At 40.1% G+C, this 21,819-nt stretch overlaps 1 long non-coding RNA gene across 1 annotated transcript in view; it reads left to right on the forward strand.

The window, feature by feature from the left end:
* LOC135453792 (uncharacterized) overlaps nt 1-21,819 on the forward strand; it is a 63,906-nt gene that overhangs the window by 15,088 nt on the left and 26,999 nt on the right. Inside the window, exon 3 of the long non-coding RNA XR_010441944.1 lies at nt 8,577-8,765. This is a non-coding gene — a long non-coding RNA (uncharacterized LOC135453792). The remainder of the gene's footprint in view (nt 1-8,576; nt 8,766-21,819) is intronic.

A 21,819-nucleotide genomic window follows, 5' to 3' on the forward strand; every position in this document is an offset into this window, starting at 1 on the left:
AAGCAATGTCCTGCTAATACAGGGTGTAAATACTTTTTATCTGCTCTTTCTACATAAAATAACTGTCTGATTTCTAATAACCTCCATGGAGTCAGGCTGGGGATCCATCCAGCTCAGGATCCTGCCTCCAGCAGTGGCCAGAAGTGGCCAAGGGAAGAACAGAAAGTCAGCAGTCTCCTTAGAGATCCCAAAGGACTCCACATTCAGTATGCAAAACTAAACTCCTTCTGATAGCCCCCCATAAAACTGAACCAGTACGTGCTTAGCTGACTCCAGTTAGTGGTAATGCAAATATTGATAGAATTCAAAACTACAGTCTTCTGGTATTAGCAGATTGATCTGATTAAATGAATAATAAATCATCTCATGTTACTCCTAACAGTAACACATTTAGTATTTGCATATGGTGTGAATGAAAGTTGTCAAAGACATGCAAAGTAGAGGTTGAGAAATTTGGTTTCTAAAGAAATAGAGATCATGAAATAGAAAAGGCAATATACACTAAATCTTTGCTGAACCCAAAATGCATTTACACATTTCCCTGCTTGGCTCCCCCCACAAAAAAAAAACTTCTGGGAAAACTTTTTAGGACAGTTTGTGAAGAACTTCAAATATCACAATTCCTCTGTCCTCAGAACAAAACTGTATCACTCATGAGATCTACTCCTCATCCTATACACATTGTAAACTGAATAAATAACTCTATAATCTCTAAGAGATCACAAATGCCACTGTGGTCTTAAAAGGGGTCATGTCTAATCTTTTTTTATTTTCCTAGATAAATACTATTATTCTATGGTTTATCATTTTGAGATGGTTCAAAAGAATTCAGTCATAGTGAATTCCAGTGAGAGATAACAGCCTAAATGCTCAAAAATACTGCTCTACACAACTAGATTTTTATATCCTCCGGTGCTATTTGGAATGTGGAAGTCTCTGTAATGTGTTCATATTGGAATCTAGTCCTAGGAATAGAATCTTTAAATTAATTTTGATACTTGAAAAATGCCTTGAGCTGTGCTCAGGGAGGAAAACAGAACAATGGAAAGATTTGGAAATTTCTGTCAGTTGATGATAAGGCTGTAAAGAGGAGATAAAAAGAGGGAAATAAGTAAGGATGGACTCTCCAAAGACACTGAGTGTGTGGCCAGAGCAGTCCTGAGAAAGGAGCTGTGGTCTCGTGCTGCCAGGTGAATGCATCTCTACTTTTTCTTTCTTTAAGTAGCAGGCTGCACTAGATTTTTATCAAGGAGACTGAACAGAACTCTGCAAGAAAACAGGCTCTGTAGATTCTTGAACTGTGTAAAATTGTTACAGGATTCTGATATTTTGCCAATCAGCAGCTCATCTAAAATCCGTGTCTAGAGGGAGCCGTGCGTGTTTGCAGTCTCAGCTTGGAGTGGGGCTGGCTGCTGATTCTATCACTCCTGGCACATTCCAGCAGCTTTAGTGTGCTCTGAAGCAGGAGCACAGGGATAGGCACCAGCCAGTTCAGGTGATGGTCTCTTGTCTTGTGTAATTCACCAAGTTCTTGCTAAGGTCCCTGTAGGAAACGGAGAGATGCAGGGAGAGAAATATACTTTAGTCAGAGCTCAGTAATTAAGACAAAATTTGCAGATTTCCTTGTCTAAGTTTTAAGGATGCAGCAGCAAAAATTTGTAGGAGATCATGACACATGTGGGAACCCAGAAGGGTCCAGTGGCTTGGACATTAGCAAAGAAGTCTAAAAATTTGAATTTTGCTCCCTGACTTAGTAGATGATTTTCTTTCAGTGAGTCACTTCATGACTCTGTTTTCTCACATTGATGTGTTAGTGCTGGGTATTCTTTTCACTGTTTTCATCTATCACAACACTTTCCTGGTATTTTCAGTGGATTGTGGATTGTGCTACAATACAACAAAATAAATTAGGAGATGCAGAATCAGGCCCAGCCTTTGGGCACCAAAGTGTAAAGTCAGATTGTTTGAACTTCTGAGTGCACATTCTTAGGAATTAGGTTTCAGGATGAATGAAGCTATTCATGTTTCACAGCCTTTAAGACTCTACTTAGCTATGGAACTTTCCAGTATCCTCTGAGACTAGCAAGCTGCTGTTGATTAAGATGAAGTAATTTTTTTTTGTGAATAGAGCATATGTTTTTTTAGTGCAGGCTAAATATTGCTATGGTTAAGTTGAAATGAGGAACAGGCATGCTGCACCATATTGTTATTTGCTGTGAAGTGATTTAACAAATGTTTGAACAGCTGTGCTGAGTAGGCCCTGTTGATATAAGTAGTGGAATCATGAGAGCTGCTGTTTTGGTTGTTTACAGTGGAAAAGGATCAATCAAACAATTGTCTGCTGGGGTAAAGGACTCTAGATGAATGTAATAGAAAGTTAAGGTAATTCATTATAAAGTCTGTCAAATCCAGGTTTGCATGTGGTGAGTTTCAGCAAAGATGCACATTTGTGATCTTCCAGAAAAGGTGATAGAGTTTGGGCTACTTCAGCATTCAAGGAAAATTGCTTGGAAAAGAGTCAGGACAGTTGTTTGTCTTTATATTTTTAACAAATCTCTTTCAGGTCCAGAAATGAGCAGTGTCTGAACCACGTTTCTAGGTGGCCCAACAAAGTTCCTGCCACCCAGATTGATGATTTGTAGCAGGAAACCAAAGCTTCTGTGGCCAGCACCCCATGCACTACCCTCAGCTTGCCAGCTTTTCAGTACTGAGGCAGTGAAAGAAATATCGTCCCTATACAGTCATGAGAGGCATTAAATGAACAGCTGGCATTCCTGGCATACCACAAACTCACCAAACAGGAAAAGAAAATCAGGGTAGAATATTTTAATGGGTTGTACTCCTAAAAATGGAAACCAGCTATCCAGATCACAAAGACCCCACTTGAACTTTCTGCCTGTGGTCTGGCTTCTGATAAGAATTAATTTGTAAGGACAGATTTGACAGTGGGCAGCCACTGTGACTGTGGGTGCCTGTTACACTGGAGCTTGGGTTTTTACCTTCCAGCAAAATGTGTCAAATGAAGACTTCGAATTTTAGCATGGTGGTAAAACTTTTTGGAAGTTTGAACAGAAATTTTGGTTCCAGAATTGATCCTCTCTGAATATCTGATTGCCAGGGCTCAGGATTGCTGGAAAAGGTTTAGTGGTGGCAAGCACAGTGAATTGTTCTGAGGGCACACTTGTGGTCTGGGAACCTGGAAGTCCTGGAGGGTGTGTGGGGACAGTGGCAGTGCAGTGACTCCACCCTTGTCCCTCCAGTATGTTCCACCCTCCTGCTTTCCTGCTTTCAGTGCAGTGTACTGCACTGCCCAGGCCTCTCAGCACTTCCTTGGGCTTTTTATGAGGAAGAAAAGGGAACATAAAAAGGACTTTCTTATACTAAGGGGAATTGCAAACTGAGATATGCTTATTGCCAGCCTGACCTTACAGGAGATCAGTCCTTTCCAGGAGCATTCAGAGTGACTGAGGTGCCTTTATTGCCAGGAATGCTGTGTGACAATAAAACTTTCAGTAAAGTTTATATTGCTGCTGCCGTAACTGAGACATTCTAGTTAAATAAAATAGCACTCCTTTTATGAGTGCATACTGTAATATGAGTTCTCAACCAAAAGGAAGAGTTAAACTGGAATTTATTTTTTCTGAAGGATAAAAGCTGTCAGCTTCTGTGCTGATACCTGCAGGTAGCTGAGTACTGGAGAGTAACCTCAGTCATGGCTATGGGTGCAGAGGTGTTGTGCTGCAGCTCCATTATGTGCAATGTGGCTTCATAGTTACTCTGCTTTGCAGGATAATTCATTCTTTGAATTAATTGTGTTTATCATGGCAGCTCTGAGAGACATAATCAAGACATCCCCAAGTCTACTGCAAACAAGGCAAGGCCTTGGTGCATCTCAGGGCGGGCTTGAATTCAGCCAGAGAGGAAGCTTGTGCTGCATCTCCTACCAGTGTCCCACTGGGCTAGACACTTAAAAGTGTCTGTGAGCTCTTTTGTTCCTCTTTTTTGTATTCTAAATAAATTCCAATTTGGAAACATAGTGAGATTTGACTTCATGGCTTTGACCACTTGTTTAACACACTTTCCATCTGTGTTAAAGATTTCTGTACTTTTAGTTTTGTTAGTACAGCCTTTTCTCTTTCAATTTTTTTTTCTTTTCAATTAATAGTTGGTCTTCCTAATGAGCCACAAAATTTTTCACCTTGGCAATCAGGGTAGAAATCAGTAATATCAAGGTAAGTGGTGATGTACATGTCTTGATGAACATTAATGGTACCAATTTCAATAATGCTTTCACTGTTAGATAAAAGCTGGGCTAAAGATAATGAATCTGCCTTCAGGAAAAGCTAAGACATAATAGACTGGGAAGAGCATTTGTCCTAATTATGGTAATTATGTTAATTTAGGCTTTAAATAATAAGAGGGTGGCACTTTATATATTTAATATTTCAGTTAACTGTGAGCATTAAGGAAAATGAGACATCTCAGAGATCCAGATTTACTCCAGCATTTCATATAAGCAATGCTAAGAAGCTTCCTGGGAAAAGCAGCAGTGTGAAGCAATAAGGTGTTGCTGGGCTGTTCCATGTGCCTCTCTCACAACACAGAGTGCTCCGCCAGGTCTCAGATCCGCAGGTAGAGCACTGCAGCCTGTTTGGAGTAGCTGAGGTCCTGACCCACAAATCCACTGGAGACTTTTACTTCCACTGCTTTGGCTGTCTCAGCTGCTTTCTGTCCAGTGGTGTGATCTGAGACTTATTGTACTGAATCTCCCTGGCAGGATTAGAACAACCTCAAGGCTATTTCCTTCAAAATCAGTCTATGAAGAGAGCTTTCTTTGCGGTGAAATGTCATCTTTATGAATTCAGAAAGAAGAAAGTCATAATCCCCTGTGACCCTCTATACCCACGTGTGCCTCAGTATCCTGGAAATTACTGGTTTTCCTGCTCCATTCATAGTAGTTGTATTTGCTTAGCTACTTCTGCATGTTTTCCAAAACTTTGTTATCAAACCAAGCCAAAGAATCTTCACATCCACGTTGTTTGCCCATGCAGGACATGTCATGTCCTGGTGCCATTGTGCCATATTTCCAGTTAGGCTGGGTCAGCTCTCTAGCAGACAGGCAGCAACTTGCATTCTTTTTTTTTGTCTGCAAATGTAGTTCATGTTGCTCTTTGGAGACAGATCAGTTTGGGTCTGGCTCTTTTCTTAGTGGAGACAGGAGGAACTACACACTGCAGTTTGTGCAGGCTCTCAGCTGCCTTTGGGCTGGGTATTTCAGCACTCAGCAGTGCAGCTGCACAGCAAACAGCTGGGACCTACCTTCAGATCCACCACCAAGAGTGCCTGTGGTGGTCTGGACTCTCCTAGGCGAGCTGCAGTTCCTGTAACATGCATAAAAATTTCCAGAAAGGGAGCTGAAGCTCCAGCAAATACAGGATCAGCTGTGGGCAAGCAGGAAGGAAGATTTTTGCAGGGAATGAGCAGCTGCACAGCTTTGATAGTAGCAGAGAATGCCACTGCTGTAATTCTGTGCCCATCCTGCAACCTTCAGCTACCACCGATGCTTGACATCTCTGTGCACCAAGTGCTGCCTGATTCCCTGGCACATTCCTCCCCAGGTGAGCCCTGCAGTTCCCCTCAGAGGGCTTCTCCATCCCAGCCAGCTGCTCTCTATCTATCTGTCTATCTTAGTCTCTAATCTGGGCTATAAAGCAGGCCCATTTTCCAGGCAGTGTTTACTGAAAACACAGGAGCGTGCCTGGCTCCCTCGGCCATCCCTCCTCGTGCCCTCCCACTCCTGGCAGGCTCTGGAGGTCAGGCTGCTGCAGGACTCTCCTGCTGCCTGTGGGAGAGCGTGCAGTGAAACCAGCAGCCCGTGAGCCCATTCCCCCTGACAGCTCTGCAGTGCCTTCCTCTGGGGTTAAGGGAGTTCATTATGCTCACAGCCACTCAAGGTGCTTGACAGTGAAGCGAACAGTGATTGAAATCTTCATTAGAGAGAAAACCAGAGTGCTGAAGTAAAGATTTGGGATGGGAGAACACAGTGAAGCATCAAGGCTTTCAGTGGCATCAGTAATTTTAAAATGGATTTTCTAAAGAAGCAGAGAAGAGATAATGAAAAGGATCAACAACAAATAATAAGGGATAATTATGAGGTTGGTTTCATTCACAAATGGCACTGGAGAGCCAGTAAGAAGAAACTGGAACTTGCTGTAGTGCTTAAATTAGGAAATATTAAAGTCTTTAATGAAAAAAATACATTTAAAATGCTAACTTCCTTGAATTCTGATTAATACCCATATATTCTGTAGTTATGCTCCTGTTTCTGTAGGTACACACTAACTTTTGGGAAGGAGTAAAACCATCTGGAGCTGCATCTTTGTTCCTGCTTCCTGACAACTGGGATTGTGACAAGATAATTAGGGCCTGTGTTGAATAAAGTATTTCTAGATTGCTTTGCAGCTGCTTCTGAACTAATCTACCCATTCATATCTACCTTGAAAAGATGACTTGCCTTATTCTAGGAATGAGAGGAGCTGGATTCTTTGTCTTGCCCTTACTGTATAATTTTTTAATATTTTTCTTTTTTACCTTGGACTTAAAGGCAATAGCAGGAAGTAAGCTGGGTGATTTTTTTTCCTGATAACAGCTCATTTTCTTGCCTGGTGTTGTCACTAAAACTCCACAGGCTGTTGAAACAGTGTTGGAATGGGGCAATAGTGAGCCTGTAGGATGCAGACTGAGCATTGATGTTTTAAAAGAGAGACTTTTAGGAGCCTTCCCCACTCTTGTTAAAGCCAGGACACATCCCTGCATGTCAATGGAAGCAAGATAAGATTTCAAGTCCCATCTTGTGTCCTACACATTTTCTGGTGTGTCCGGAAATTTCAGTTATCTCCACTCACGGCTGGAGATCAGGAGGGCAGTTTGACTTTTTAGTCAAATAAGCCAATATATTTATTCAGTAATTAACCCAACTTTCAAGCTCACAAACTAGTTCCTTGTCTCTTTAAATATTTGTCCTTGGGGTGAGGAGCAGTGATCTCCAGGGAAGATGAGGAGTGACCAGAGGGGTTGGTCTCTGAGCCAGAATGGCCAGGAGCTCCTCCATGGTCCCACATGAATGCCAAGGCTCTTTTGCACTACAGCCCCATCTGATGTCTGCAGTTTTGACATCCTTGGACACTAGCAGGATATTTTTGCACATGGTAGTGTGTTTGTATTTCCCACCCATTTTCATTTCTGGGTAAACAACAAGGAGAAAATATTTTTTCCTCTCAATTTTTTTTATTTTTGTTTGGGGTGTTTTTTTGGTGGGATTTTTTTTTGTTTTGTTTTTGTTTTTTTAGCAGTTTAGGACAAGGAAGAACTCTTGTTCAAAAAATAATCTTAAAAGGAAAAATCTGATTTTTGCTCTAGATCTTAGGAAAAGGCTCAGAGGAATCCCGGCTACAGTGAAAGTTGGTATGAAACTACAGAATGTGGGCCCTTTTGGTAGAGAGTAACTAGAATAATTAAATATTGATGAAAAATTATATCAGAAGAACTAAGAAGCCTGTTTTTATGTAATTATCTACTAAAAAGAAGATATTTCAAAGTAATATTGAGAAAAGGTACAATTTTAAAATGTAATTACCTACAAAACAAGATCAGTGATCTGGAAAGAAACCAGTTTTACTTAACTAGAAAGCAGTTGCCAAGAGGTTTATTCCATGAATTAAATTTTATGGATTCTCTATTAAAAACTTCTGCAATGTAGCTGAACAATTTGTTCCTGTCTTGACGGGAGCTATGATAATAAATGCCAAGAGGTTGGATGTGTAGGTTTTCATCCTCACTAGGGGTCTTCATTAATTAAAAACTTTTGCCAGCCATTATTTCCTTTCTGTTTGAATTGTTTTTAGTAAAATGAAAGGGTAACATTTCACTTGAAGAACAAAAGAAATTTATTTCACTCTTATTACTGAAATGATCTTAAGCAGAATGTTGGGAGAAAATTCATTTAACTTTCCTGTCAACCATGATGGTGTTTGCTTCTCCTGCTGGTCTTTTCTATTTCCTCTTTCTCTGATTTACAGCATAATGAGCTAATAGAGTCAGAACTGCATCTTACTTTAGGCAGAAGAAATAATTGGGCAAGCAAAGCTACAAACTGCCTGACACCTCAGAAAATCAATTAACTCATTAAATAGTCAAAGTTTGGTATTTTGACTTGTTAGAGTTGAACATTTGCATGTAATGTCTATGGAAGCCTTGGGAATGAATACATATATATTATAAATTATGTTATTCGTACCCAATCTCATATTTATGAAATATGGAAAAGGATGTTTTGTAGTTTGGCTTTTTGTTGCATTCAAGTTCAGGGGTATTTAAGGATTTGCTGTCCTCTTTAAAGCAGTTACCTTCCCCTTCTCGCTCTGTTCCTCATTCAAGTGGAGCAAGAATCACAGGGTTTGCCTGGGCTGGAGGGTGATGAATACACTGCAGGCTGCTGACAGAAATTGAATACAAATTGGGAAATTAAGTGTTATGTGGCATTGCAAACATTAAATATTTTGTTGTTTTCTCTTTAGAGACCACTGCATGTTGTGAAACCTTCCTGACACATGAAGGCCTTTTGAAGCTGAGGTGCCCTGAGTGCTGCTGGGCTGGCCAAGGGGCCTTCTCTGAAATCCCTTCTTCACGCAGGAAGAGAAACATTTGCTCATCTGATGGTGCACCTGAAACAAAGTTGCATGGTCTGTTGATATTTATTAGTGTGGGTAAGTGAGGAAGAGTTTAACAACTTTTCATTTCAACTTCTTTGAATTATGCATTAGGGTGAGGATGCTCAGAGCCTTTTGAATGTGCATTTTATTGTCCAGTTTGTGTTTTCTCCTGAGATGTTCATTAGTTCAATTTCAAGCTCTCAGATAAGCTCCAAGGAGAGAGGGGTTTTTTTCAGAGGAATGAAAAAGACAGAAGAATTTGCTTTATATCTTTGCTGCCCAAAATCACACTTAAAAGATCCAACTTTGAAAAATGCAGGTAATAGATTCTCTGCTGTGTTAGTCAGAAGTAAAAGATGAAAGATAAGCCTGCTGGCAACCAGAACTCTATTGCAGCTGCTTCTCAAGTTTGTCACAGGCAAGTCTACAAAGACATTTCACCATATCACTGATAAAGATTGTGCTGTATTGAACTGATCTGCAAACATGCAAACAGACTAAACTTGTGTGTGCATTGTGCCTGTGTGTGCATCTGGATTTATGGGCGAGTGGAAGGACAGCTTTTCAAGAGCTTTGTAGTAAAGTAAGAGAAGTTCATTGCTCATTAACTGCTTTCCAATTGTTCTTTTATTTTGACTCTGTTTAGCATTTTTTGTGCATGGAAATTCTAGCTCAGCAGTACAGCCATGTCATGACAGAGTAGCAAAGAGTATTTCCAGCTTTAAAGGCTAAGGCTTTATAAAGATATGCGGATAAAAGGAGTTTACAGAAACTGTGATTGACTTCCTTTTCACTGTCACTGCCTTCTGGAAGCTGTGTTGTTCTGGCTGCTGATTAACTTCCTCAGTGGTTATTTGAAAGTCAGCAAACAAGGATTGTTTCTGAAGCTGAAAACAATTATCAATAATATAGGACTGGAACATTTGAACAGCAGCTCCCATCTCCAAGAACACACATTTAAACCTCCTCAATGTCTTTAACATTAGAAACATGGTGACTTTCCACAGTTTTGTTGATATTACCTGGATGTAAATCTCCTTCCTAAACTCTAGATGTGTTTTGACATAGTTTCTCTTTGGTAGGATGGACTCAAGTTTCACAGGAGAGAAAAGTAAGATCATAAGGAAACAGGATACAGCAGGGCAATAAATGAGTGGTTTGCCAAGAAAATACACATAAAGTTTTAAAGGCTGAAAATAGCACATTCTCCTTTTTCCCTCCCTGAGACCCTTGTAAAGGATCCTATTCATGATGCCATTTAAACTGTGATGGTTGGTCAAATCTGTGTCATCATCACCAAGAATAACCAAGATGTTGGGCTAGTTTTAATTAAATCTATGTGGCAGGTAACAAAGTATGGGATAATTGGGATGCTGTTTGTCAGGCAGAATTGGGGAAATCTGACAACACCTAACTAAGCTTTGTATAGGAATGTAAATCCTGTTGTCTGCATGGGATGGTGCTGTGATTTGTGGAAAAAGGAACCCTGGTACAGAAGGAACATCTGGGTGGTGCCTTTACCATGAGCTCAGGAGGGGTTGGTTTTTCCAGCCTCCTACAAAGGTCCCATCTCTGCACCAAATTCCACTACTAGGTCTTTATTCAAAAATATTAGTGGAACAAATAATAGCTAAGTTCCACTCTTGAAGTCAGATCTGAGATGCTAAATATGTCTGTCAGAACCTTCCTGGAAGAATGGAAATTTACAGTAAATGCAGCACTGGAAGCAGAAGTATTATTCTCTATTACAGTTCTGCACAGCTCAGCAGATAAAGCAGATACTTTGTGCAAGCCTGGCAGCAGAGATAGACTGTCTCAGAGGCATTTTATTAATTTTTCAAGAGTATAAATCAAGACAATTTCATGTTGAATAAAGAATTAAATACTTTTTGCTCTCATTTCCGGACTCTCAGTAATCATTAAGGAGACAGTAAAAGGACTGCAAGGGAATTAGCTTTTTGACCCAGTATTCACCAACAGTAGATTCTGCTAACAGTGGGAATAGTCTTAATGAGAAGTTTGCAAGTGGAAGATTGATATACTTTCATTATAGGCAGATTTTGTGAGATTTTAAATTTTGTGGCCTGAATGGAAGCTTTGGGGCCCTTACTAAGAAAATAGTAAGAGTGGCTATGGTGCATGACAAGATATCCTGCCTTGGGAAAAGGAGCTGTGATTAACTTCCAGGTCCTGGTGCTGAGATTCTGCTGAATGGCACATGGTCTTGCACTTCCATGCATTTCACAGGATCCCTTCTCCTCCTGTGAGGTCAGTGCAGAGGAGATAAGCAGCAGCCTTTCAGAGCTGAGACAGGAGGCAGATGGAAATGTAGGTTATCATATATATTCAACACATTCTAACTCCTCTTCATAGTTCCTCAATTCCAGACTACTGAGTCTTCAGAGCACACATTTGCTGTACAATTGTTGGATTTGTTACCTTGCTGTGGGTGCCAGCAGGAAATAATCTGTTTAGCTCGATCCCTGATCTGTCTTTGTGTGGGAAAAGTAGGAAAGGGAAGGTAAAAAGGGGATAATACTCTGCTGCTGTTCTGCAGTGTGCCTCTGGCAGGGGCCTAATCCCAAGGGTCAAAAGCTGAGAACATCAAGTTACTTTAAGCTAACAAAATAAATGCTTGGCAGTCCTTCTCCATCAGGAGCCAGAAGCCTCAAGATTTAACACATGGATGTGCCTCTTCTGCATAATCTTGTGTCATCCACCACTGAGGGAAAATGTCCCATTCTGGAAAAATTCTCTGTTCTGCTTCAGCAGGGGCTTCTCCTTGTCCTGGCTAGTGGGAGGAACAACTGGGTTTATTTGCTTGAGCAGGTGCCCATGGAGCCATCCCATGCCCCATAGGCTGTGTTACCTCAATGTTGATCATGTTTCCTATGAGACTAATCCTGTGAGAATTGTGGTAAGGCCAGACATGTGCCACTTAGAAGTGGATAAATTGATCTTCAATAATGGATTTTTTTTTAATCTACTACAGTAATACTGGTTTGCAAAGGTAAAATATATTCTGTTGAAGAATCTCCAGTCTACTTCACTGAAATTCCAAGCTGTGTCCCTTTTACAAAACCTACCTTATAGCAGTGCTTTCTTTATCAGGATACTCTGTTAACATTGCCAACATGTGCTCAATAAGGTAATAGGAAATTCATTTCATTCAGATTTTAAAAACCATGAAATCTAAAGGTAAGCTTTATAAAGGCCATGTTGCCACTGAGCCCTGGGAAGATGGCTGCATCTGCTTGACCTGATGGGAAATGGGAAATGTAGGAGTTTCTCCTCAGACTTAGCACAGTGCATTGGGATTCCTGAATTTGAAGGATACTGCAAGAGAAAATGCAGGAAATGACAGGAACCGAATCAAGGACATGACTAAATCACTTCAACCAACATTCCTCTTTCATGTTAGAGCAAAACAATGTTGCAGCCTGACTTATAATAAATTGCTGCTTAATAAAGCCACAAGTAAGTCATCTCTTCTCAGCTAATTCCTGTTCAGCTTCCCCAGCTATAAAACCCTTATTAAAGAAGCTTTAGCAGCTGTACTGTTCTCTGAGGCATGAAAAATCTTGATTAAAGCCACTATACTGGAGTCAATGAAGCTTAAACCTTGATATAGTGGGACACAGGGAGGGCCCAAGCCAGCTTTATGCTCCCCAGTGTCCTGCTGGCCAATCCACAGTGGACTGCTTGTTTTTGAGTCTGCACAGCAGCTTGCCAGACCTCCTGCCTGTCAGATAAGCATCGTGTTATCTGTGCCTATCTGCAAGGTTAAGAGCAGCCAGCAGAAAGCCATGGTCACCAAAGAAAAGATATTTAAGCAACCTGGGGGCTGAGCTTCTGGAATTCCTGCTTTTGACAAAGAGGAGGGTTTTGGGGGAAAGATCATGGCTTTTACACTTCAGGTGTTGGGTTTGAGGAGTAAAATTGAGCTGGTAGTGCAGTTTTCTTAATAGCTCTAAGGAAAGCTGTGCCTCACAGTGTTATTTAAATCACCACACAACTGTAACTTCATTAACAGTGTTAAAGTATGGTGATTAGTGATTGATACAAGTCAATTATGTTAATAAGTCAGCTTCTGCTCTGAATAATATCATGTAACTGCAAGGAATGAAACCTAGCACAGAATTGGAATGGTGGCTACTGATACAATGGTACTGCAGTCACAGGATTAACACTGAATCAATCCATTTTGATTCCTGCATTTTTAATATTAATATTTTTTCAGTTTATTCTGGCTGTGATGTAAATTACTTTGAATTAGGTCTGAAAAGTAGAGAAACAGCTTTATGTAGAAATTGGTTTTTGGCTTTGTTCAGTTTTGTTTTTCAGTCCTTGCAACAAATGAAATATATTTAATTAGTTTTACATTTGTTTTCATTTTATATTTGCCCCAGAGAATATTATAAGATATACTTCCCCAGGTAATGAACTGCTGAAATATTCTGATGGTAAGTATATAAAAGACATTTTGATTTCTTAATTGGTAAATGAAAAATTTTCTCATAAAGTTTAAAAAGCTCCAGAAACATCGAGATTGTACTGCAAGAGATTTCATCTGTAAACTAAGCTGGAACCTCCAACTCATCAGTTGCTATTGCAAAATATCTTAACCAGAAAAGAAGGGATAGTAGCTGGACCAAGGCCACCTGAGCAAAACTCTGATTGGGAGATTGCAGTTATAGAATCAAGAATGGTATAAAACCATTTTTTATGATTAATGAAGATTAGTTAACGAGTAACTGGCAAAGAACAGATCTCACCTCTCTATCTGGTTATTTAGGTGTCATTGGCTTTAGTGATATCACAGAGCTATTGTGTTCTATTTGGATAACCTTGTCTGATACACTAAAAATCATGGTTTTTACAAGTTTGTTTCTTTTTGAGTTAAAGCAGAAAGGTCAAATCATTGCTCTTAACCCATCTGCACTCAGGCACCCTCTGAAGTCCATGCTTGGGGAAAGGATCAGGAAAAGTGAGAATGTATTGTTCTGTGTGTGCAAATGGCAGAAATTTGGGTCTTTGGTACCATCCTGTGCATAAAAAATAACTCTATCTATGTTCTAATTGCAAATTGAGAGATGTTTCAATTTGTTTTCTTGGGGTTATGGTACAGAAGGTTCAAGGCACTATTGCTTCTAAATATCACTCAGAAATTGGGTGTTACTGCTGAGACAACATTGAAGAGTGATATTACAGAAGTAAAGACTGAGGATAAATTCTGTTGGCTAGAATAGATTTATTTGTTCCCTGTGTGTAAAATATATCTTCTGTGCTCACAGGCTCACAAACTTGTCATGGTAGGTCATTAAATACATCACAGATCGCCTTATTTTCCTTTTTCCATTTCATCTTCTTTCTTTGTAGTCTGCTGTTTCTTCTCTGGCATCAGTTTGTATCTATTTAGGTGAGAAAAAAAAGGTTATTGCCTCAAAAATGTTATTCTTAATCTTTTTCCACTAGCATAGTTGAGTTTTTTAGCTAACAATTTAGAAAAATAATTACAGATTTTTTGGTGATCTGATTTGAAGGAATTTCTTTAGTAGAGTAAACCATGAACAGCTTGGTTTCTGTGGGAAATGAGACAAAATAAGTTTAACAGTTGTTAAGGAATTGGTTTCTAGCTATTCTAACTATTTTCTTGTGCTATAGACCACAGGAAATAAAAAGTAAGAGGATCAAGTATTCTGCCAAGATCAATCAGGGATATTTTCTTTGCAGTCAGACAAATCATAAAACACTCATGTCAAAAGGAGAAATAAAGCAAAATAATTCTTATTCTAAGGGCTTCAACTGTTACTGTCTTTCATATTATAAATATAGTTCATAATAAACTTGCACCTTTAGGGTGAACCTGCAGGACAGAGGAAAACTAAAAGATAACTTGAAGAATAATGAACTTGGAGATTGCACACAAATTCAGGGAAACACCAAGCTGGATTAGTCTAGCTCTTACTAGGAAACACCAGTTTCATGCTGAAAAATGCAGTGTCTGCTGAAGAGATAATGACCAAGCACATAATTAACAAGCACTGCATTTTCCATCTGTCAGGAACTCTGTTGCCAAGGTGTCCAAACTGAGGAACTGAAATTTGTGCAGGTACAGTAGGAAGTGCAATGTTCCCTCTGGCCGTGCTCTGTCCTGTGCTGCCCTTTTGCATCCCAGGATATTCTCTGCTACTGTACTCGAGTAGGCAAAGACCAAATTGGGAATAAATGTGAATAAAACTGCTCCCAAGTAGGCCAGAGTAAAACTCATTTACCTGTTATAATTATAATTTGCATTAAATTCATTCCAGAGACTAATGAAGATGTGCAATCAAATGATTTCTCCTAGGACTGGTTTAAGGGAGCAATTTGAAAGTGAGGCTTAGAGGGGCAAAAAAAAAGAAGTTATACCTAATTCAAGACACTAAAATATTCTGTATTATAGAGATTTTGGTGGTACTTTGTTATTTGCAGTCTAGTATATGCAAACCCCCCACCAAGGACTGCCTTTCCCCTCTTTTGTTATGCTCAACTGTTACCAGTAATTGTCCATAATTCTGCAGCACAATTGATTTGGTCACCAAGCAGGTTCATCCTTCTGTGTAAGCTGGAGTGTAAATAATAGAAATAAGGGGATGATTACAGTCATCATCGATGTCTCCACTGCATTTAATCGACCTCAGGGATTTTTTCCATCACAGGAGATAAAGTAACTATATGTGAATAGTGGGTTATTTGACCAGTGAAGTGGTTTTTAAATAGCCTGTACTTGATTACTCCCTCAGCCTTGGATTGGTGCCTCCACAGGTGCATGAACTGCATTTCTCTGGTTTATTCTCTATGCTTGGAAACCTGGTCAAAGCCTTGAATGTGGGGATATGGCAGTACAAATGTTGTGATTATCATTTGCAATAATGCAGCTTTGCTGTAGAGGTTAGATGATTTATTAATGCTGGATTAAGACCCATTGCCTCACTGAAACAGTGCCATCTTCCCTTCTGGGGAGGTCCCCACAAGCAGAGTGCCATGTGCTGCATGGCACAAATTAGTAGGGAAACTAAATTTCTGGAGCTTTCAGGTCCACTACCAAGCTGTAAGCAGTTTCTCTCAGGGCAGTGTGTGCAGGGTAGCTTGTTCTCAAGGGAGAAAGTTGCCTCAAGAGAACCATTAGGAACAAAACCCATAAACTAGGGATGAGGAGAAGAAAAAGCCTGTTTGAGAGCTAATTCTGTCTCTGGTAGGCTCTGCTCTTAGACTCCTCTCATGTTACCCTACAACAAAATGAAAAGTGATTGTGCATTTGATGCACAAATGAAGGGCATTTGTGGCACGAGGAATTCCCTGGTGCCTTTCAGGCACTCAGCACACTCTGGGAGTGCTGGAGGTAGCTGTAGATGACAGGAATCAGTTGTGTTAAGCTGATGTTGCTCTTTCTCTGTTCTGAGAAAATGAGCAGCTGCACCAGGATTGCATTCTTATTTCTCAAAAGCATCCAAGCACCAGGCACACAGTGTTTGTGCTTTTTGCCACAAGTGGAGTTCTGAATCAGGAGCCACGTGGATGTTTTCAGATCTTAATTGACTCCACAGCAGGCATCCAGGCTTAGAGCAGAAATCCACCACTGCAAAGAAACCAAATGCTTTAGGGGATCCTACATTGTGTACAGGGTTAACAGGGAAGCAGGAGGCCTTATTTATGTGGAGTACAGGAATTGCCAAAGCTGAAGAAATACTGTTTTCTTTCAATGATTAATATGCTCAGTAGAAGTGTAGCATTTGCTGCCAGCTTTCATTAGCAAATCAATGGAAAACAAACCCGTGTGGTAAGGAGTGTGTCAGGGAACAGCTTAAACAGGACTGAGCTGCTTTAGATTTCAGCTGTTTTCTTTAGCACAACAGTGTAGAGCACTTTCTTGTTTATAGGATAAACATAGGGGATTGAGGTGATCTGTGTAGCACACAGGAGAGGTTGCCAACCCATAACATTCTGCAGAATGCAAAAATTCCATAGCTGCTCCCTTGGGAGTCATAGGCTGCAATCTTCTTGCATGTTGGTTTCAGTGTAAATAGCAGTTAAATCATCAGGACAGACAACCTGCCAGGAAAACTTTGAATAAAGTATTAGTTCATTTTCCTTCTTTCAAAACACAAGTTCAGCAGACTCAGAGCTCAGCCAGCTATTGGTTCAGAAGTGGCATTTCACACCAAATTAATATAAGTAATGCATAAAAGTGAGGCTGTAAATGTGTGCCTTTTTAGCTCGCTCACAACAAAGAAGACTGAAATACAATGGATAACTTTATTTTTAACCTTATTTTCACTTGAGAGGGATCACACAAAGAGATCTCAGATTGGACATGAGTTTGATCTGTGACAAGAATTTCACTGAATCAGCCTCAGGATGTGCAGTGATTGGCGTATTGCTTTCAGCATTTCCAGTTGCTCGAGGCTTTTTTTATTTTTTATGTAGAAATTAGATTCTTTTAAACAGATGAGCAGAGACTATTCTAAGCACTAATGTGGCCGTTCTTCAGACACATTGAAGCATAACAATCTTCAGAGCCATCTTTGAATATTTTTGCAAAATTATACATTCATGGTGAAAATACCTCACAGAGTGGCAAAAATATTTCAGGAGTAAAAATAATATATACAAGCTCATCAAATAATTCAGGAGTAAAACCAATAGATACAAAACATGAGGGAGGTAAGGCAGCCCTCCCTGCAGTTACAGATTTAGGACAAGGATGGCTTTGGGAATCCAGGGTATTTGTTCTAAAGCCAAGTACTCTAAGCTGAATGACAGTACTGAGAAATAAGCTGTACCTTCAACTGTATATGTGAGCTGTGCTGAAACCAGGGAAACCTTCCCTGTAAATGTTAGATAGGAGACCAGCCCATGTGCCCTGCTGTTTCCATAAAATCAGCCTCTCTCAATTATCTTCTCTGCAAAGTACAAAATCCCTCCAGACAGAAGAGAATAAGATAGATCCCAACAGCTTAGAATACAATAAACCCAGATTTCACAAAGGCTAAGCTAACATGCATCAAAAAATGTTTCCATTTATCAAATAGATGCAATTAGATTTACAGTTTTCCTGCACAGGATTTTGGTGTTTAATTCAGACTTGGTGCTCATGTGGCTGACATGGTCATGCACTGAAGAGAACTTTCTATTTCCAAGAACACAACCTGGTCTTCAGTCACAACACACTGTAACTATTTTCAGCATGCAAATGTGATTATTTGCTAATGATCACACACATCCCTCTGTATGTAATTGCATCACACTTTTCAGATTTGTGCTCTCTCTATAGAGATTATGTTCTCTCTGACTCCTGTGAGTCATCAGACTCCTCAGGTATATCCAGAGTGTGCTGTGCAGATTGATGCACTCAGCAGGTGTGGCAAAGGACAGGGCGGTTCAAGTAAAAGGAAATTGAAATGTATTTTCAAAGAGAATGTACAAATAGCTTAGTGTTTGATTTCCAGGGTGGTGATTAATTGCAAACTGTGAGATAAGAACATACAGGACAAATAACAGCGATAGCAGTGTGCTGTATCATGAAGTAGATTCACCTCTGGTTTGAGCTTGCTTTTGGTGGTGTGAACTAGGAAGCAGGGACTCTGGCAGGGTAAAGATAAGCAAAAGCCTGATTTCTCTCTCTGTGGTGAATTCTGGGGGCTGGAAAGCTGCACTCAGAGGACACTGACCCCATGGGCTGGGATTTTCTGGCACCCTCTGAGGACTCTTATCAGATATGATAGTGAAAATTAAAATATGGCCTGCCCACACAATCACACTGCTCATGCCCATGATGCCTTAAGTTTTAGATTTCATATTTTTCAGATTCTGTACTGCATTGGTATATAACTCTGAACTGTGAGGAGAACTTGCTAACAAAAAGTGTTAGCAAGTTCTCCTCACAGTTCAGTCAGACAAAACAATCCTTTTCCAGCCCCAGGACCAAGGACACTATTGCAGCTTCAGGCCCAAAAAGTGCAAACAACAGCAAACTGAGCAGAACAATCTGGGAGGATGCGACTTCATAACCTGAAGCTGTAATTGAACAATTAACCCCAATATTTAAATGGACCAAAACTTATAAAAGTGTGAAAACTCATGACCCATCATCCATCTTGGGTGTAGTCACAGCCAGGCTCTTGCACTGCCCAAGATGCATCCTTTGAAAGCCTTTTAATAAATCCCTAGTTTATTCCTTTTGCACTGCCTAGCCTCTGTTCTTGGAAGCCTCTCAAGGCATCACCCATGCTCAGGATGATCCTGGTCATTTATTTGAACTTGCTTGTGCTAGAAAGCTCATCTTGGCCTCAACATACATTCTGAGTTCAGAGAAGTTGGAGTGACTGTATTTAAACCCTGAACTCAGATAGCAGCAGTGTGATCTGCAGAGTCTGCAGGTGCAGTGTGTCATCAGAATGTGTCCAGCTTGTACTTGAGCTAGGTGAAGGAGCAAAAGGAATTTGGAGCTTTTATCTCTTTCCCTTGTATTTATAAAATCATTGTATGCTTTTGGTACAACTTGCAGTTCCAGCTAAAAGCTGTAAAAGTTGCTGTGTTCCAGATCATAAATTGGGGTGAGATGGCAGTGCTGTGTGATGAGGCTTGCACAATACCCATGCAGCTTATAACTGACTTAAGGCTTTGCTATTAATTCCTCACTTTCATGAACACAAAATTAACTTCCTGTTCTTTGTAGTCCTCTGAAGAACACATCCTGTTGCATGACACAAGCAGGAATCTTTTTCTAGACAGAATAAAGTTCCTCAAGGTTTAATGAAGATCATCTCTGACATGGTTGTGCATTTCCCCATTACCCAGTGCCTCACACCACTGGAAAATGAAAATAGTCCTGGCCTGAACGTTCCTGCTGTTATCTAACTCCCATGTACTTCATGTCAATTATTAACATCAGTGATGATAGAAATCTTAACACATGTTAAGAAACAGGACTCTTACAGAATTTTTGTTAATCTGGGTTTTTTTCCCCTATGATCTTTCTTTCAGAGCCTACTTTTCTCCATCTTCTCCATCTTCTTTTCCAATGTGCTCTCCCAATTGGAATATTTTGGGCTGACATGTTCCTTTCAGTATTTGGAGGACAGAGTGCAAAAACCATTGATTATCTCTTTCACACTCCAGCCTGAGGTCTTTTTCATCATGTAGAAACCTTCTGTTTTTATTTTATCCAATAATAATACCAAGAAGACTTTAACAAAAGTCAGTAGGCACCACTAAACTACTTAGCCGAGCTCTCATATCAGAATATATATATATATATATATATGTATATATAAAGGAAGTCATATCTGCTTTAAGTGTAGAATTTTTTTTTTTTTTTTGCTGTTTGTTGCTGGCTTACTTAATGTTTTTCAGTGAAGATCCTTTGACTTTTCTCAAGGTAATAAATAATGCAGTGTAAAACCTGCTAACTGCCAGCAAAGGGAAGATTCCAGTCATGTAGAACTTGGGGTTGGGAGCAGGATGGGGGCAGATGGATGCAGAGTCCAGGCACTTGGATTGAAGCATGAAAACAAGGGGCTGGTTTGGCTTTGCTCTACTTCCAGTGCAGGTTTGGGGCAGCACATGCTGAGGAGAAGGAGCTTTGTGTTCTGCAGCTGGGAAGGCTGAGAGTGTCTCCAGTCAGGAAACAGTGACCTCACTACAGCACATGTTTGGGGATGGAGGGAAAGATGACTGAGCTGTACCTTTCTGCCATTTCTTTCCAGAGGATACAGTTTTAAGCTTTGCCGCCTGGCAAGTGGCAAAACAAAAAAATGGTTACATGCTGAATCTGACTCAGGAGTGAGAGGAGTGTAGGACTAAGCTCATGGTATGCAGCTTCTCAACAGGATAAATGATGGCAGTGCCTGGTACTGAGTAATGCCACCCTCATGGTTTTTCATTGCCATAACCTAACTGCACATATGCAAATGGCACAGGTTTTGCCTCCCTTGTGTAACTGAATAATGCTGTGTACATGGGACAATGGAACACAGAGATCAGCTAAAAAAAGAATCTTTTCCAGCTGAAATTTCCACACCTGCATGGAGCCATATCAAAAGAGTTGTTCTAGTGTTACAGGTCTGAGTTAGGGATTTATTCTGAAAAGTCACAGTCTGTCACTTTTTCTCTTTTCCTTTCTCAACTAGATAAAAAAGCTGTGAGAACTAATCTATAGATGGGAGTGTGCTCATCCTTCCCTGCAAGGAAACTGATCTCTGAATCAGAATCTGAGCCAGCTAAATGTCAACAAGGCTCTTGACATCTGCACAGTCCATACATTACAAGAAGCAGGAGCATTAAATAGTACCAGAATGAATGAGTGATCCAGGCATGTAGAAGGGCTTCCTATAAATTCCCAGAATTGCAGAGCCCACTTGTGTAAGTTAGTCATGAAAACATTGTTCCTTTTTAAGTCAGGTTTCTTTTAACTTTTTTCAGCTCTAAGGTGATTCATTCTTAAATCTTTTTAGTACTCACTTTATTTCTCATCAAATCACTCATTAAATATGTAGAAACCTTATAAAATAAAGAGTATCTAATTGGATTATTATTTGAAATGCAGAAGTCTTACAACAGCTTTCCGCAATAAACTTTAGGAGAGCAGGACAAATTCTTACTTAGAGAAGAAGTAATGATAGATTCTGAGATGAAATGAGCCTGCAAACAGTCTGGTGAATAAGGAACAGGAGAAAGGAACTTATTATTGCATTTTCCTTTGTGTTAACTGTGTTAGGTGCTGAACTGCACCACATGCACAAGATAGAATGTCTTTCACCTTGAGTCCTTGCTCAAATTCTGTGTTTTCTCGAGCTCTCTGTGTGTCAAGATAGCTGGAATTGGTATCCAGCCTCACCGAGCTCCTGAGCCAAGGACTGGATGAAATGTTCCCTGTTTAGGCTGCTGTGCAATGCCAGATGCTGTGGATGTTGTGTTGTTTCACAGGGTGTTATTTCATGTTCTCAGGGAGAGGGAAAATCGATTGCTAGATGTGAGCACAAGACCAATGAGTGTGGAGTCAGCTCCTCTTCCCCTGTAGCACTGCTCATCTCCCCCAGACCACAAAAATGTTGTGTGTAGCAGG

This window comes from Zonotrichia leucophrys, chromosome 13, assembly GCF_028769735.1.
Source record: "Zonotrichia leucophrys gambelii isolate GWCS_2022_RI chromosome 13, RI_Zleu_2.0, whole genome shotgun sequence".
Classification (NCBI taxonomy): Eukaryota; Metazoa; Chordata; class Aves; order Passeriformes; family Passerellidae; genus Zonotrichia; species Zonotrichia leucophrys.